The following is a 20,319-nucleotide window of genomic DNA, read 5'->3' on the forward strand; positions in this document are numbered from 1 at the left end:
AAAAAAAGTATTTGTCTTTGAATCATTCATTCAGGAGATTCCAGTAGTGAAACAAGCCTTTATTGATTTCTTTTTTACATTTTCATTTTGTTCAAATGAATATATATTTTTAAAAAGACTTAAGCAATGGACATCTTGTCAGAACCACTAGTTAATTACATTTTTTGTTTAGTTTTCTAATCTTTTTTTCTTCAGAATCATGAGAAAATCTTGATCTCCAATTTATATATATATATATATATAAATATAAATATAAATATAAATATAAATATAAATATAAATATATATATATATATATATATATATATATAATTATTATTATTTTATCCAGAATCGTGTTTAATTTCATAAAGTACAAGTTGATTTCAAAATGCCCCTACATTTTTTGCATTTTGTTTTTCAGTTGAATAAAAGACTATTTTCCCATCATTGAGGATTTCTTTAAAAATGTCTAAAAATTTTGTCTCGTCCTCGTGAACCCAGTCTCGTGTCTCGTCTCGTCTCATGGGATAAGTGTCTCATCACACCCCTAAAAATAACTGATAAAAACTCTCAAGGATGCGCAATGAAACAAGCCTAAATCTTTTAAAAGTCACTCATGGAATGATCGGAAACCACTATCTTACATGAACTTATTTAAAATTAGCACAAATAGAAACTTTCAGGCATCAGAACCGTGGTGCAGGAGTAAATCACGCTCAACATAAGATGCTCAGATCCCATAAGGGTACGATGGTTCAGGTTCTGGCTCATTCAGTCTCTGCCCAATCATTTCTGATGATCCAATAAAGTATCTGTGCATAAAAAGCAGCAAATATGCTCAGAACTCCAGGAAAACTGATTGCTGTCAAGAGAGACCTTTCTGCATATTGATATTTACAATCACAGAAAGCTCGAATATTCATTTGTCCCAGTAGATTTCCAAATTAAGAGTGTATTTGTTTTAAAATGAATGCAGTTTGTGTTTATGTTTGGAGAAGTCATTGGTTTTGTCTGCTTGAAAGGCCAAAAGACCACCGACTGTTTTTTGTCCTTGACATATTTTGGTTATTGGTCTCAATCCATGACAACATTGTCCAAAAATACCTTTTCTTCACTTACAAAGCAAATAAAATACAAATAAAACAGATTGCCCAACTCAATTTCTTTCTCTTTTTTCTTACTAACTGACATGAAGCTTGTGTATTACACAAGTAACTAAACTTTCATCTTTACATTTTAGCCTTAGCACAAACAACAGTCAAGTTTAACTGTTTGACAAGCTCAAAACTAAGACCAATAAATACCAATTAGCTTCCCAACTCAAGAGCCAGGTTCAAGGAAAATCTTGTAAATATGATTAATAAGCCTGCTGGAATAGGTGTAACCCTCCTCACTCTCATTCATATCACACAATCTGTATTTCTAACGGTCACAGAGCCAATAAATCACTATGGAAGAGCTTGTCGTGAGTCAGGCGGTGTTCATTAAGGCTGGACAGTTGCATTACTCCGCCATTCATGGGTCAACAGCTCTCTCCCAAAGGCCTTTCGTGAAAAAACAAAAATAATAATGTCTATATATTTTTTTAAAAGAAACCATTCGTCCGTTAAGAGTCATTTACAGCATGATTACTCTGGCAATTGTGGTATGAATCTAAATCAGCGGGAGCCACTGAGGAGCAGGTCTAATTCTCATGACTTTGTAATACTGTGTCAAGTGCACCAAAGTACTTAGTTCTCATGTAACCATAGAGCTTTCTGTTTTGTCCAGTTCAACGAAAGCTAAATAGAGTCAAATATTTTCTCGCCAAGATCTGGGCTGGCACGACTTTCACACCACGTCACCATGTTAAGTCACAAGGACAGTCCTGCCAGAGCAAGCAGGGGCTATGTGCATTGACCAAGAACACAACAGAGTTTTGCAAATGCAGGTTTTTAATGTGCAACATGTTGGTTAGAAATTCAGATGTGCATCAACTAAGATTAACCACATTACAGAAGGAAAGGAAAGGAAAGGAAAGGAAAGGAAAGGAAAGGAAAGGAAAGGAAAGGAAAGGAAAGGAAAGGAAAGGAAAGGAAAAGGAAAGGAAAGGAAGTGGACATGTAAAAGATAAGGAAATAGGCAAATGAAAATGAAAATGAAAAGGAAAAGGAAAGGAAGGGAAAGTATAGGAGGGGAGGGGAGGAAAGGAAAGGAATCAATAAAACTGAAGAAAGGGAAATAATAAAATTAAGGGTAAAGGAAAGAAAATGTAATTGATTAAATTTTGAAAAATGTATTGTCATACTTCAAATTCCTCCATTACTAAGTTTGTGAACAGTCACACACACAGAGTTATGAAAGACACATTATTGTAAAACATTTATTTCAATGAAACTGATATTAAGTTTCTTACACTCTTTTAAAGCCAAACAGCAAATTTTAACAGAAAAGACAATTGTGAGGAGCTGGGTTTCCACCCACATATTTTTAATGAAAAAACAGGGTTATTTAAAATAAACAACCATTAAAACATCAGTTTGCTTGATTTGGATTAAAGAAAAAGTCTGATGAAAAGACATGCACAAACTACAAATAAATATTAGCAAATAATTATTACATAAATATAAAAAAAGAGGAAATCTGTTTTAATTAAAATGCGTCTAAAAATCTGCTTTGTTGATAGAAGGTATGATAAACCTGAACCTAAAAATAATATATATTTTTAAAAACATGAAACAGTTTTTGTATTCATAACTGCAGTAGAGTGGCAGAGAATTTCATTTTCATGTCATTTTCTGTAAAAAATATCATTCAGACCTTCCCTACTTTAAAGCAGTCAGGGGACTTAATGATATTTTTAAAAGAAAATGGCAGGTCAGGGCTTGAAACTGTGACTGAAATACTAAAAAGAGAATCTCCACCAAATAACTCAAAATCTAGTCAATGATCCATACCGATATGATCCTCACATTTATCCCATTTGGTAAGCAGTACTAAAGTAAATCTGAAGTAAACATCCAAATCCACTGCCATCATCTCAAAGCTTGTACTGCAAATATATTTGTAAATCTAAAATGCTCCTAAACAACAGTCTGAACCCCTTTCAGGCAACAAACATGAGGAATGCAGGTCGAACAAGTAGCTTGTTCAGGGTGACATACGCAAGGATGTTTTAATAATGAGACATCGGCTTGTGCTTGTGGATTTCATTTCATGGAAATCACGTACAGCCTCGTCCTGACACCCACCGAGGAAGACCATTACATCATTCTGCGATGTCCTTGGACCAGATAACCAGCTTTTCCAACCCCAGAACAATATTGTACCCAGCAGGAAACTCCCGGTGAACATGCAAGCTGTTCAGTGGACTAAAGTTAAGCTTGCAGAAATGGACTTATGGGAAATTAAAAGTAATTATAATAAGGGGCTACAACAGAATAAGACCTGAATGAACACTAGACACAAACTGTTGGTTGGGTGGTTACTTACAGGTCCAATTCTATGATATTCCGGTCTCTTCAGTGTAAATCCATGGGATTCTTCCAACTGCTAATAAGAAAACGAGACACACTAAAACATGGGCCGACACTAAACTGCATTTGGGACCGGAGCTGTCGCTGTGACATCAACTACCGCAATGTTTACAGCACTGTGACAGATCATCCTTGCATATCCTGCAGTAGATATAAAGAGCTGTCAAATGTGCTGCAGACGTGGTATTTCATGATCCTAACCCAAGGCTGAGTTTGTTTTATCTGCATTAACTTCCCCTGCCACATCTTTTCATAGTCCTTACGACAACTTCTTCCCCGCTTGGCAAGAATCGGCAGTGTGACTGTGGGTCAGCCAGTGTTTGCACTGACACGATGGTCCCACTGTGGATTAGAGAGAGGACTCTTCCCCTGGTGGGCCACTGCTCAAGCTCCTCATCCTGCTGTGCTAATATCCACTAAACCATCTGCGTTGTCTTATTCCTGCAGAGCCATCTACACTCAGAGCTTTCTTAAAGAAAGCTGCAAAATCATAATCTATTGCTGTCAGCTCTCAAATGTTGCTGTAAAAGTAAAATGAACCATCGTTGTTTAGAACAGTTTGTCATTGTCCTTTGTATCTAAACTTGTATGAAAGCACCAAGTTGGAGAAAGTTTAAATGGTAGTATTGAGGATACAAAGGAAAATCTGAATATTTAAGCTAATTATTCTAAAAAGTTCAAGAAAATAAATGGTTAAATACAAATGCTTAGCAAAAAAATATGTACTGTAGGTAAATTTCACTGTATTGCATTTGACATTTTAAACCAACTCTGCAAACCTGTAAGACCTTCGTTCATCTTCTCAACACAAATTAAGATATTTTTGATGAAAATGAGAGCTTTCTGATCTGCCATATTCGACACATTCAAGACCCAGAAAGGTAGTAAGGACATCGTTAAAATAGTCCATGTGACATCAGTGGTTCAAGCTTAATTTTATGAAGCTATAAGAATACTTTTTGCGAGTAAAAAAAAAAAAAAAAAAAAAAAAAACTAAAATTAAAACTTTATTCAACAATTTCTGTTCTTCCGTGTCAGTATTCAAAACGCATTCAGGAGAGTACCACGACGCATGCGTGTGATGTCACATGGACTATTTTAACAATGTCCTTACCACCTTTTCTGGGCCTTGAACGTGTCAGTTGTGTTGCTGTCTATGCAGGGTCAGAAAGCTCTTGGATTTCATCAAAAATATCTTAAATTGTGTTCGAAAGATGAACGAAGGTCTTACAGGTTTGAAACAACATGAGGGTGAGTAATTAATGACAGAATTTACATTTGAGTAACACTATACCTTTAAGTAATAAGCACATTTTCCCAAAGACAAGAAAAACAAATCTGATCTTGAGTATATTTATTTCTGTGATGCCAAGCGGAATTTTCCGCATCATTACTCCAGTCTTCAGTATGACATGATCCTTCAGAAATCATTCTAATATGCTGATTTGATGCTTGTTGTGCCATTTTAATTTTTTATTGTGGAAACCATGCTACATTTCTTTCAGGATTCATTGAACAATAGAAAGTGTGACAGAACACCCTGACTAAAGTTGTGGACTTTAAATAAAATGTGACAAAATTACAACTTAAGGTCGCTTGACTGTGTCTTTGTTTATGCCACAAGAATCTAAACGACCATCATACGACTTCATAAGAGTCGTAGCTTACTGTATGAGCAAAAGACTGTTTGGTGCAAAGGTTCCTCCCATGAAGAAGGTTAAGGAAATGAGCTCATTTAACAAGGACCCATAGAATAAAGGTGATCATGTACAGCCATTAATCCCGCTTCCCCTTCAGAATAATTGCCAGCCCAATGAGAAAAAGGAGGACACCTTCCCGTCCTTGATATAATTTACAGCCTCACTCCACATTATCGCTTCTATATATAAGCAGATCCACGGAAGGCTCTCAATACTTTCCCTAAATGAATCAACAATGTCTTGGTCTTGAACTCAAGTATATCGTTTAAACTTTCGAGTGCTTGTTTGACAACGTTTCGGTCAAAAGATGCATGTTGGTGCATAATGGTCAGATGCCATTAAAGCCTGAACAGATCCTCTGGTTCTTTAAAAAGCTCTTTAAACTGGACACTGAAATGAATCAACAGCAGATGAAGTCTCAGTCTACTGATCTTCTTAACAGCTTGCAGTGAACACGATAGATAAAATAGCAGTTTTACACAGTGTGGACCTTTACTACTGATCAAAGCTGCTACTTGCCGGGCAGACAGGTCTGTCTGACTTTACAGGCAACAAAAAGACTCTGCCTTAGCCATACCCATTTCAGACAACCCAAATAAATATACTGAATCTTTCACAATTGACAAAACTGCTTAATTACGGGTAGAAAAATTACTATTATTTTGCTTTGAAATGCCATTTTTTTGTCCTTGTCCCGCAGCCCTGAAATTTTCAGAGGTTTGTGTGTCATCCGTCTTGGACTTTAAAAATATTGCATTGCTCAGGGACAGCTGTTGAGCCAGAGCTCAAAAATAGCTCTTTGTTTGCTGTGCCACTAGAACAGCAAGTGCTGGAATAGTTTTTTTTTTAAATGATGGGATAAAATAGTGACAGCAGTGATCTACTTAACACTTAAAAGGGAGAAAACTGTGAAGAAATGAGAAGAGAACGAAATGAATTAAGCACATGCTGTTACATACACACTGTCCATTATGAAAACTAATGTGCAATATGAGTCATAAAACATGGAGTGTAAATTGGATCATAGATGTAATAATTACATAACTGCCTCAGGTCCTATTGCATTGGATTATTCATTGAATATATTTTATAGGTTGTGCTGTGTTTGATTATTTAAGTTAGTTTTTTTATATAATGTTAAATTTATTTTGATTTATATTTAGTTTTAATTATGTTATTTTATTTAGTTGTGTGTGATTTAATTTTATTCACATTTTAATATTAAACCATTAAAATACAAATAAAAGTACATAAAAGGTAATTTCGGAGAAATATACATAAAATTTTTTTTTATTTTTAAATTTTTCTTTTATATTATAGGTGATAAAAAAAACAGATTTTTCATGTTATGAGAAATTTTTTTTTTTTTATTTTTGTGTATTTTTAGTTATCTATTTCTATTATATCTATAATTTTCTAAAATCTAAATAATTTATGCATAAAACTATTTTATGCTACTTTATACAATACTATATAATATAAACAATGCTCACATCAGTTCCCAAAAGTAAGTGTCTTTAAATTTTTTATTAAAATGACATTTTTGTTCTGTGGAACACAAAATATTTTGAAGAATGTCAGTATTATAGAGGTTTGGAATGACATGAGGGTGAGTACATTTTTAGTTTTTTTTTAAAAACTATAAAAAGTGTGGAAATTTAAAGTTTAAAAAGTTTGGGTTTGTGTGTATTTTTTTGGTTAAGATAATGTCTGGTTTTATTGTTAAATTTATCATACCTGTTAGAGCACCACTACTTAAAAAATTAAATAAAAAACAAAGACACCTAGTCATCCATCCTGACCCATCCCTACTATATATGTCAGAATAAAGACACTGAAATCAGGAAGTTTTGTGTTGTATTAGGTGTGAAAGCAGAAAAGCAGCTATAAAGGCCTTTGCTGAGACATGCAGTTTGAGGATCTTTAGTCCAGCACTCCATTCTTGGAAACTCTTTGGCCGCAATCCCCTAAAGAAAGACATCCATAACATCCCTCTTTGTGTGTCACAGATAGAGAAAGAACAGTGTCACGGTCTGCCGCCCACTCAAGGATTATAGTGAGGCAAGGTGTTATGTGAAGGCATAATATCCCTCTTAATCTTCCCTTTTTTCTTTTCTAAAGCTTATGCCATGAGGCTGCACTAATGTGTCAAACATCAATCCCGCTGACCACGAGGGGATACAACTGACCATCGCTCTCAAATATTCCCAGGCAGACCACGTACAGCTTTAAGTCAAACTCAAGATGCACCAAAAAGCAGAAAAAACGAATGCATCTGCGCTATGGTAGCTGAGGTATCATAACTCACTCTCTCTTAAAGGCAGGTTTCAAAAGTAAGATCATTTAGGAATATATTCAAGACATGTTACAAGGGCATATGGGCACAATTCAATAATCTGGAATATTTGCTAGAAACATTATGCTTCAGTGGACAACCAAAATCGCCATGAATGCATTTAAGAAGATTTAAGATATAGTAACGGGTGAAACTGTTAGATCTGTAAATTCTCACATCATGGCTCCTGTAATAGATTTGCCCTACGTCTCCGCAGCAGTCTTCTTAATGCAAGGCCAGATAAGTAACAGTGACTCTGGGTAGACTAACTTGAAAGAAATATACAGAGTGTCAGTGAGGAACTGCTAATTAACAACACGATTAAAAAGCAATCAAAGTGATGAACTAATTCAGACAAGCTCAGGTATATGACGAAACTGAAAACAAAGTTTGTGCAAAGATGGGTGATTTATGTAAATGCCAGTCATTTGCATGCAAATGTGACCTGACATTTTTGTGGTCATGTTAAATTTGCTGATGGGGTAAATTTGATGGCACAGTCTTAAAGGGTGAATCTCATAAAAAAATCCTTTGCCTCATATTTCATCATGATTAAAAAAAAAAAAAAAGTCTCAAAATTAAGAAATATTAAATGTAATCCAATTTTCAGGACCATTATTAAGATTTGTGATTTGTTGCCATTTTCATGTTCATTCCAAAAAAGCACATCTTGCCCCAAAAATCTCATTACTGCAATGCAGAAAAAGTTTATTGACATTAATCTCATATAGTGATGAAAACCTTCCTTTAAAACACACTTTTATTTATTTATTTATTTTTAATTAGAATAAACTAAATTCTGTACACTTAAATATTAACAATATTACATTAACATTTGAATAATGTATTTAACACTTAAACAATGCCCTATTTTTGTGTATGTATGTATATATATATATATATATATATATATATATATATTTTTTTTTTTTTTTTTTTATATTTTTTTTTTTTTTTTTTGCATTGCTGTAATAAGAATTGGCAAGTGCTTGGTTAAACATCCTGTGGCACAGATTTACCTGGTCTGATAAAGCTCATAAATTTGGCGGCTCAGACATTTGGGCCCTATGGACATTCCCCAGACTCAAAATTGGTCAATTTTCCTCTCTCACAACAACAGACACAGTTGGAGGCTAAGGTGAGAGGAACAGAACAGCCCCAGTGACACTCAGTTCATAAGCCGGCCGGATTAATCTTTCATGAATTTGAATCTTTTCTTAAAAAAAAAAAGATGATTTATTAAAGGGCATGTCTAGAAACAAAATTAATGATGGCCTTCTAGACAAACGATTCAGAGTTTGGGAACGGAAGATGTGGGTTATGTCTTCTAGCATCCTAAATGCCTGTGTACAGAAATGATCCAATAAACTAAATTCAATTACAGCCAACACACAACATACATAATGTCACCGCATGTGACCTCATCTTAAAACTCAACACCAGATGACAAACTGAGTATCAAGAGGAAAAAGCTCCACATCTGTAAGGCAAGCACATATTCTAAAATCAGCATAATTTCCTGAGGTTAACACACAGTAAGAGGCTTATCCATGCGATGAGATAAAAAAAAAAAAAAAAAAAAAGCTGAAACAATGCTTTTTATTGGCAGACGGGACAGCCACTTCCCTCATTTCTAGAGATGAAGGAGGGTGGAGCAGAGCGGAATGAATCAGCACATCAATCACTAAAGCCGAGGAGGAAATCACTCCGGCGTCTTGTGCTGTAGCTCTACGCCAATTTCAAGGGCACTCAAGAGCCTCCTGATACGAGTGGGGCGAGGAGTCCACAGAGATTATGCAGAAGTATTAAGTGTCTCGTTTGTCTTTCTTACCTTCAGCCGGTGTGAGTCCAGCACCCTGCAGAGACATAAGTGCTGCCAACGAGGTGCGTGTTTGACTGTGTGTTTGTAACGGGCGCTGCTGCACTCACCAGAAACACTCTGTAGGCATCTTTGCGTCTTACGGGGCCCCAGCACGAATCTGTGTCGTTGTATTTCACTCTCCCAGCACTGCACGAGTGATTCCCACTGCGAGAAGCCAAAACATTAGACACTTCCAATCTCTGAAAATTAATTTCAGGCGTTTATAAAACTACTATACCAAGAAAACTAAAAGACAGATTCAAACTCTACAGGCCATTTATAAAAACGACACCATATAAAAATTTTCTGTTAAGGACAAACAAGGGACTCGTAAACATCTATCACTAAAAAAAAAAAACACCCACAGCTGGGGATCATTCAGAGAACACAGTATTAAGAATAAAGGGGATGTAAACTTTTGAACGGTGTCTTTATTTTTTTTTTTATAAATTACGTTTTTTCTCTTGTGGACTATATGTAAACATATTTTATGTGAAATATCTTTTCAGGTCAGTACTAAAAAACAATAACTTGCAAAAAAGATGCCACACTGATGGGAAACAAATGTTTGCATTGGTTCAAACAGATTTCTTAAAATATTTCTCAATGCATCTTGCTGTGAACAGACCTTTAAACATTTCTTATTGGTTCAAACATCAACTTGTGAAAACGTCTGTCATAAGAAATGAGTTGACTTTTTTTATGACTGATACATTTTCTTGATCTGCAACTAACATGAAATAAGTCAGGTTTTAATGGTGGGACTATTGTTTCATTAATTAATGTCTAGAACAATAACAAGATGGGATTATCCTGAACTCACCATGCAACTTCCATCAGTGAGACAGGTACAGCAGCGGCATAAATGGCCAGGTCTCCGTACAGGTACACAATGATGCAGATGTAGAACATGTTGACACCAACTGCAGAAAGAAACATCATCTGTCATTCTGAAGATTCATAGCTTAACATAAAACATCACTTCAGATACAAACAGGTGGAGATGTTGACTGAACATGAAGATGGGTGGCATCATTCCCAAGAAGATTCCTCTGATGTTCCTCCCAACACTCTATACCCACTAAACGCAGGTATAAATCATCCTAATTAAAGAAGCAAGCACTTCATTACGAAATTCCCCCTGCTCTTCTCTTCATTAACCCCACACTCCTCTTCACCTGTTCCTCCATCCATCCATCCATCACTCAGTCCCTGCCAGTTGGAGATGAGATGGAGAGCATTCAAGAGGAAACACATGGGCTTACCATATCACACATTCATCATCACCGAAGCTCCTACGAGGATCTCGAACAGTCCAACCGACCAATAAGCTCATTAATTACTCTGAAGTCGACTAGAGCTAACAGACTATTAAAACTAGATTTAAATAAAGAAAAAAATTAAGATATACTCTTTTACAAGCTTAATTGAATCATCTTGTCCTCCACATAAAAAAGCCGCAAATGTTGCTGTAGTTCCAGTTCGTTTTACGGAGATAAGTGGAAAAAACCTGACAGAAAACATGGGAAATTCTAAATGCAGAGTCAGTTGCTGTGCTTATTATGCAATTTGTCAAGCAAAATTTATAAAGGAGAAAATGTGAGCATGTTACTTTAAATATTAAGATTGATTAATAATGTCATTTTTAAATCAGTTCCAGTATGTTTTACGAAGATGTATGGCAAAAACATGGGAAATTATAAACGTATAGTCACTTGCAGAGATTATTTTACAAATTTTAAAGCTAAATTTGAGTAAGCATGTTATTTAAATATTACAATATTGAGGTTAATTAATTATATAATTTTTAAAACCAGTTCCAGATCATTTTACAAAAACGAAAAGGCAAAAACATGGCAGAAAACATGGGAAATACAGGCAAAGTGCTTATTTTAAAAATCTTTAAACAAATTTTATAACAGAAAAAAGGTGAGTCTGTTACTGAGGATTCTGTATTATTTTTGAACAATTTATCTTAATTAAAATCCAAACTTCTTGCTTCATTACGCATATGTAAATGCAATAAAGAGATGCAATGGTAACTAAAATGTGGGTCAATTTAGATACACAGATAATAATTATTTTCATGTCACGGCTGATAACTGATGAACAGCATATACAACATATTAAAATTCTAGAATACTTTTCAAATCAAATATAAAAAAATAAAAATCTATTGTTTTTTTAAAAAAGTGAATTTGGGTAAAGAATAACTAAGTGAGGCAAACTAAATATTAAAACAGAAAAAAGTGAGCATGGACAAAAATTAGGGGTGCACGATAAATATCGGCCGATAATTGATGCACATCTCCTCAGTAAAGCCGGTTCTCTAATTACTCTCTAATTAACTGTCAGTTAACAACGGCTCCGTGTAGTAACAGCTGCTCTATGTGAAATCACGCACCTGATGGAATTTACCCATAATTAAAGAACTGGCTTTACTGAGGAGATGCACATTAATTATCGGCCGATATTTATGGTGCACCCCTAACAAAAATATGGGATTTTGTCCCATAATCAATCACTCTGAAAAGTAATCACACACCTCTTCTCAATGAGCTGCATGATTTAAGGTATCAAACACAATCATACATGTAACATAAACAGAGAAAGTTTACCACTTATGGTTAGGGGTCTGAAAAAATCCCCATCATGAGCCAAAAGTAATAATCTTAGCAAGCGCACCAAAAAAAACTTAATCAATCATGAACTAATCTATCTCATGAACTAATCTATCTGACATTATCCGAAGCTGACTTCTAATCAACCTGTCAGTGGGAAGGTTACTGTGAACATCCCTGATAAACCAGCGGTCCAATGATGAAACAAGGGAAAGCGAGGCTTCCTGTTGGTAATTTCACATTCTGCTTTAACCTTAAACTGCAAACAAATAGTCGCGGATTGTGTTTTCTCTTAAAACCACCTCCCACCTGCCTGGGCAATCCGAAATTCCATTCACAAACATACTGCAGTTAATTTTGGCACATAAAAGTCTGGTTTCTTCATGCTGAATGGCAGCTCATGGACTGATCATCCCCTTTTCAAAGGCTGCATTTAGCAATGATAAAATAACATGAGGGCAAACGAGTATTATTTTTAAAGCTACAGTCAATAATAAAGTCACACTAACTATACTAATCTCCTTCACAGTGAGTTACGCTTCAATTTAATACATTTGCGATCAGAGTCTGCCATGCTGCTCAGGAAGTCATTAGTTTCTCCCAAGTGCACCTCCAAAGTAGCCACTCCACTCCATCCCACAATGGGAAAGGTCAGAGCGAAGCGAGCACATCACGCTTAATAGAATAGTGAAGAGACGACAGGGCGTGTGTGTGTTGTCCGTACTGAGGAAACACTAAGCTCTGAAGCTACAAGAGTGTGTTTGTGTTCATCAAAAGTGAGTGCGTGCAGCACTGGTTTGTTGGAGGGTGTAACGAGTGCGCCACCTAGTGGGTTCCGTGTGCCTTCACATGCTGTGGACGTATGGAACCAGGGACAGAAATTAACTTTTCCATTATATTGCAATATTTGCCACCTGGAAATGATTTCTTGGGTATTTTTTTTTTATCCTTATAAGAGGATTTTTTACAATTACCTTTATAATAACTGTTTCTGTGATGCCTTTTATGTCAAATACTATTTAACCGGTTACTTAAATTAATCTGAATACTATAGACTACTACCAATACAATTCTCTCAACATGCATCAATCAAGTTTATTTACACAAACTGCTTAAAGCTGCTACATTTATAATACAACTGCATTATGCTGTTTAATGTAAATAGCCTAAATAAAGCAAATGAATTGCTGTTATTTTTTTCATTTATTACAAAGAAGAACTGTATTAAGACAAACCATTATGGTTGTTTATTGCTCTTGTAATAAAGCATCTAAGGATGCTTATTAATTTTGATTAATAGAATACCAAAAAAATGTTTCAAGTGGGAAAACAGCTCTTCATATTCTTGTAAGGCTAACTCAGACGTAAGTTGAATAGTTCTGTCATTAATTACTTACCCTTGTGTTGTTCCAAACCCTTAAGACCTTCATTCATCTTCTAAACACAAATGAATATATTTTTGATGAAATCCGAGAGCTTTCTGACCCTCCATAGACAGTAATGTGGTAGTTGGTGTCTATGGAGGGTCAGAAAGCTCTCAGATTTAATCAAAAATATCTTAATTTGTGTTCAGAAGATGAATGAAGGTCTTAAGGGTATGGAACAACATGAGGGTGAGGAATCAATGAGAATTTTCATTTTTGGGTGAACTATCCCTTTAAGAACAGTTTATGATTTAATTATCTTTTTTGCATTAGAAAAATCACAAATCAAGAAATCAAGATTTTATATTGGTTATCTTAGTAGTTTGAAGTACAAAACAGTCATTTAAACTTGAAATAAATTCTACACAGAAAGCAAGCAAAGAACATTCCCCATCACTGAAGCAGTCCATGACTTCAGTCTAGCGTGAGTTACGCACACTCTGAAAAACTCCCGTTATAGTCACTGAAGCTCTACACTGCAAAATTAAACTCGTTTAGATCGCATCTACTCTTATGATGAAAGAATTCGAGAGAGTGCAGAATTCATTCAGTAAGCATGTGTGTACTGAAACTCCTGTGTTTTCAGATGATTTCTTCTTCACCGGTGACTAATCCCAGTGACACCTCTGATTGGTCATCACATTCATAAGCTCAACAGAAATGTGTGTGATTGGTTATAATGCTCAACGATGCAAAAAATGTGTTAAACGTGAGCAGGTCTAAATATGCCATAACTTATTAATTTTCACATTTGACATTAATCACAACAGTTGTAATAGATATAGTTTAGTTGTGTAAAGGCATTTTTACCCCCTTGTCTTGAATTTAGGGGGACTTTTGTGAAATTTGGTAGCATCTTTGCCCCACTGGTTAAATTTCCGACCCTGTATGGAACAGAGCAGCAAGCCATTTCTGATGTCTGTCCTTTGTTTGATGGTTTGGAAAAGATGCCAAAAGCAATGCCGTTGAGATATTACAAGGCTGCTCTGGGCACTGTTGAGTCAGCCTTTGCGTAGCGCCGCTTGTGAAATGATGCTTAGGAGGGCAAGAATCCTGAAAATAGGAATCTGTTTAAATGACACTTCGGTCTGTGGTTCAAGGTGAACACGTCTTCTTCATATTCATCATAAGATTCTCATTACCTGGGTTCTCCGTCTTTAAGCAAGCCTCACCTTTCCTTACATTAAAGTAGATAACGGATCTAGAGTGAGGTAATCACAACCAAAAGTAATTGAACTAGTTCTAATTACACTTCATTAGCAGCCAATAACCTTGTTCACTGTGACTGAACATTCCAGCAAAACTTGACCTTCGGAAGCCATCTTTTAAGGTCTGTTTAATAGCCTTATAAAGCTAAATGTCTTAACTGAAGATTACATTGTAGCACATAATGATGCAAAAACTCTTACCTTTATTAAAAAACATGGAGGCCATTTGTCCCATCTCGACTCTCTCGACAATGTCAAAGTGGTCTATATTCGCAGCACGCTCTGTTATATCAGATGACAAAACCAACAGTGAGCTTAAGATTTCGACGTAACGAATCATTATATTGACAAAGACGAGTAAACGTAAATTGCGGTTAGGGAGAGTGGGAATGGTCTGGGTGTGTTGTGGTTGTTGAAGGTTCCCGGATTAATTTTTATTTGAATAGTCCGAGCTAGAGTCGCTGTCATGAACCTGGAAAATGGTTGTGACCACAAAAGCCGTAAGTTTAATTATTGAAGAAACATGCTCATAAACAAAAACCAAGAAGTCCAGGGTCTGTTTTTTTGAAAGAATATAATACTTTTATTCAGCAAGGGTGGATTAAATCACGAGAAAAATCTTATTAGAATTACAAATAGATGCAGTTCTTTTGAACTTTCTATTCATCAAAGAATCTTTAAGAAAAAAAATTATCAGTTCACACAATTTTTTTTTTCAAATATTATAAATTGCAGTAATATTTCACAACATTACTGTTTTTACTGTATTTTAAACTACCGTTTGATTGGTAGTGTACGGCTTCAGAAGATTTTTAAAGTTATTTTTCTTTTTCTGAATGTTTTTTGTTTTTTTTTTTTTTATATTTCTGGTGCTCTGCAGCACTCATCCCCATTGACTTTCATTGTATTGTACTTTCATTTAGCCTTAGTTCTATTGTGCAGTAATAACACACAGGTTTGAAAAGTAAAGGATAACTTCTGTATTTCTGGTGAAGTGTCCTTTTAAGACAATGTTCTAAGAGGATGTTCTATGAGAAAATGTTTGATTATTGCCTCAGTTCACTCACCTGAAAAGCTGTGTGCACAATATAATGTGCCAAACAAAAACAAGGTAGCAATTTGTCATGCTAAACTGCAAAATTGGTCATGGCATGCTTATTCAGCATAAACATAATATATGCACAACACATGCTGTTGCAGAAAAGAGATGATATGTTAGATATAAATATAAACATTTTGCTTTTAAACTTGTATAGGCCAAATTATTGTTTGCCAGAGAGGTTTTCTATGTTCTGTTTGTATTGGTGAGACGGACTAGAATCATACTGAGCACTGGCCTCATTCTGAGTCTGCTTCAACACATAATAGCTCTATTTTAGTACTTCTGCCCTAAATGGCCCGGTTTCATTCACTGATAGGTCAGTTTCGTTCAAAGCTTCATCGACTTTCTGGCTTGATTACCTGCAGTGGGACGTGCAACATTTCCAAGATCAGTGCAATTTTCATAGGGAATGACCTGAGACTGAATAAGAACATAATGTTCTTATTCAGCTGGCATTAAACTGATGCAGTTACTAACCTCTTCCTGTTCTCTCCGCTTCCAGCGCAACTGGGCATTGGCAGCGGCCATGGCTTCAATCACAAATGTGGTGGTCATGAAACTGACAGAAGACAGAAGAGTAAGAATAAAACAAGAATCAGGAAAAACACAATACACAGACAAGCCACTGGCTGATATCATAAAGAAAATCCTAAAAGACAACATAAAAAAAAAAAAAAAAAAAAAAAAAAATCAAGATTATTTTAAAGACCAAACAAAAAAGTTTTTTTATATATATCTTTTAATGTTATCATTCAGTTCTAGTGCAAAATATGCAACTGTAAGTCATATATATACACACATTATGTCCATCTCCTCCTATAACCTGTATTTAAAGCCCACTGTTGTCTGGTCTCTTTCACTGATATACAGCTCCATCCTGTTTCATCTAAACACTCATAACTCTCTCCTGGGCTCGGTCAGTGACTCAGACAGCTGGCAGGTTGGCAGAGGTGATAAATGTGCTTTGATGGCCACAGCACCAGCAGCAGCAGCAGTTACAGGGTTGAGAAGTCAGCTAAAGATGAGCGAGTGACAGAGAGAAACAGCACGCTAGAAAGACATGGCTGTGCTCTCACACTGCACACAAGACGAGGTAGAGAATTTTCTCAAACTGGAGACTCATTCTAACCCTGTTTGGCAAAGCACTACAAAGAATATAGATGGAAATCTAATACGCACAGCCTGACATGTGAAACTCCAAAATAATCAAGCCTAGCAGCAAGGTATGCACTTAAGACTCACAATAAGAAAACAGCAGATGCCATTGTTTTTGCGTTTTACCACTTATTCTCTTTTTTTTTTTTTACATAAGATACAGTACTTACACCCATGTGCATAGCTATCATTTGATTGAATCATTGATTCCATGATATTGCTGTTTGGCAATCTGAACCCTGGTTTATCACAGCATTATTAAAGGCTTATTTAAACTAAGGACTTTAGGTTTTAATTATTGTTCTAATTCTATACTATAGCTATAACGATAATGACACTGAAGAATGATATCATTGGAATCACTTCCACAATGTTTTTTTTTTCCCCAGCTGATGAATATAAAAACATTGGCAGTCAATCAGAATCTATCCTGCTTTAAAGAGCGAGAGCATATAAAGCGGCAGATAATTAAACTGTAGCGTACTTATAATAAACAGAAAATTGACGTGCTTTGTTGTGGATGCTTATAGATATTGACACACTTATCATAATAGTTATCTTTATTGCTGTGAACAGGCCATAATGCACTTTTTTGAACCTAAAATAGTTCAAGGCTGGTTTATATGGCTCATCAAAAAAAACACACACACACACAAAAAAAAAAAACGAAAAAATCTTAAAGAAATAGTTTTATTTATTTAAATACCCAAAACACCCAAATCCAGGTTTGGAACAACTTGAGGGTTAGTAAATGATGGCAATTTCTCATTTTACCTTTAAGATCGAAAAAGAGAGGAAGAAAGTGAGAGTGATGGATTAAAAAAAGAGAGCCTAGAGGGAGATCATACCTCATAAAAGCCAAAAATGAGATGAGGGAGACGCTGACAACCCAACCAGCTGCTGCAAAGGCCTTGGGCATGGTCAGGGCGCCAGTGCCAACAATTAGATTGAACATGTACACCAGGCCAACCTACATGAACACAAAACAAACACATCTATAGCAGATTCAAACGTTTTCAGAGATCACGGATGCATAGAAAATGAATTACAAGAGGCACTCAAGTTTTAACACACATTACACATCATCTGTCTATGTTCTCTGTTCTCCTTCCTTGCAAAGAGGATGAGTCTGGGATGTATCACCATTATGCAATTCAATAAACTGATGTATGTGATAACTCATTTCAAATGCACTGCATTTTCTCCCACTTGACTTGGCACAAGTCATATATTAATCATCAATGTAGTCTACTGTAAATTAGTCATGAGCTTAACTAATAGAATTTACTGTTGATTCCATTAGAAACTGATGAGCACTTCCCCTATTGATCATCTTTTTAAAAAAAAAATACTTCCCATTAACCAACGTGAGCAAAACAAAGGAGATAATAGACATACTGTACACTCATGCTGAAACATTATGTACCTTACTGTAAACTTGATTTATTTCCTCTTATTTCAAGAGAATTCTTTTCTAAGAGTTTTTTTTTTAAATGAAGGCCAATGCATTTTTTTCTTTTTTGTTTGTTTTGTAGTCAGGAGCAATAAAATACTCTGCATTACAGATCTTAAACTGTCTACAAAAATTAAACAGGTCCTAAAACCAGTTTAGTTAAAATGTTTTTTAATTATTTATTTACATTTTTATTAGTATTCTGACTTTCTCAGAATTTACAAATTTATATTTCCCAATTTGGTTTTTGTTTCAGCTACTTTGACTGTTAGTTTTACTTAGAGATTTTATATATAAAAAAATATCTTTAGTGCTGTTAAATTTAACACATTTAACACAATTATTCTGTTCAAATGTCTAGCCATTTTCTCATATTGTCAAATGGGAAAAATTAGTTCAACTAAACCACAAGACTACATGCCAAAAACACACGAGTCTGGATCATGTGCTGGTTTCTGCTGATCTAAACCATGCAAGCATGTTTCTCCTGTTTCCTAAGCTTTCGTTTCCTCTTTAAATGAGTAGCACAAAGTGAGTGCTTCGAATCACATGACTTACAGTGACATAAAGGCACCAAAAGACAACGGTTAACTTACATTATCTGGCTATCAAAGCCTAAGAAAGGGTGAAAACAGAACTACATTTCAGTGGTGTCAGTCACTGCTCTTTAAAATGACAGGATCTTACATCTTGAACTATTTTATGAATGCAGGTAGGCATGCATGAGATAACACACTCTGACCTGATAGTTTGCAGTACCATGACACCGTCACGAGACAGAGAGCTGAGTGTACACAACGGTTCAACTGACCAGTGTGTTTATGTAAAGTAGCTCAATCAGTATCTACTCCATGTACAGCCACTTGGTCAAATGTAATACTTACAAATGGTGAGTAAGGCTCCCCAGTTTCTGTAATGCCCCCAGCCATTAGAGTTATCTGTCTTGAGTCAACGTATGTCTATTTGTTATTGTATGTTATATTCACTCAGTGGTCAGGGAATTTGGTAGAGTTGTGCTGAGTTTATCATATTGGTTATTGTAATTTTTATTGAGTAAGTTTTTTAAGATTATTGATGTTTTTTAATGTATTTGCTCACCTGTCACCGTGTCTGTGGTTGTCAAGCGAGGTGTAACGGTAGGTTTCCTTAACGTTAACGTTAGTTAGAAATGAGCGAGAGTGTTTTCTTCTAACGTCCTCACGATCAGCGATGAAGCTCGCGAGCAAATGCGACGTGATAACAAAGCGGAGCGCATCGTGCACCCCTCCTCATTGATTCATTAGCGGATAATTAAGTTCTTCTGTTTGGAAAACCATATCCATTCAAAACAAACAGCACACAGAACGTCAGCAGGAAACAGTTCCTGCGAAAGGGGGCGGGGCGTAGCAGATCGGAAGAGCTTGCTGATTGGCTGGTTGGACGTGGTGACGTTTTATGAAAAAGACGCTTTGCGACGCTCGCAAAGATTCTACGTTTTACACTAATTACTTTAATAAGCAACGTACTATTATTTATTTTACTCTGTTCTTTGCAAATCTCTTATCAGTGCACTCTGATCACTAAGATTTTACATTTGTTTAAAGAAGCCTCATGCGCATCAAGGCTGCATCTATTGAATCAAAAATACAGTAATGTATTTTTTCATTAGGGATTTTTTACAGGATTAATATAAATCTGATTCGTACACTCTGCTTTTTAATTAGTACAGTAGTGTTAATAATACGGATTGCTAAAATGGAACTAAATGTGACCGTCTTGCGTTATCTGAATTAAAAAAAAAAAAACCATTTAGACAGTTTCCATACAGAAAGTGGGACGAGTGATTTCAGTTGTCATATAATCTATGGATTAAAATAATTTGGCATTTAGTAAAGTATATACAGAGCACAATGTTACTAGCGCATGGATTTTTTCCATCTTTTTGAGACTCGGTGTCTTTTTGTGTCTGTCGTGAGACCATTAT

At 35.5% G+C, this 20,319-nt stretch overlaps 1 pseudogene; it reads right to left on the reverse strand.

Annotated features, from left to right (window-relative positions):
• LOC109060926 overlaps positions 1–19,285 on the reverse strand; it is a 41,292-nt pseudogene extending 22,007 nt beyond the window's left edge.
• Between the last annotated feature and the right edge of the window lie 1,034 nt (positions 19,286–20,319).

Source organism: Cyprinus carpio, chromosome B3 (genome assembly GCF_018340385.1).
Source record: "Cyprinus carpio isolate SPL01 chromosome B3, ASM1834038v1, whole genome shotgun sequence".
Classification (NCBI taxonomy): domain Eukaryota; kingdom Metazoa; phylum Chordata; class Actinopteri; order Cypriniformes; family Cyprinidae; genus Cyprinus; species Cyprinus carpio.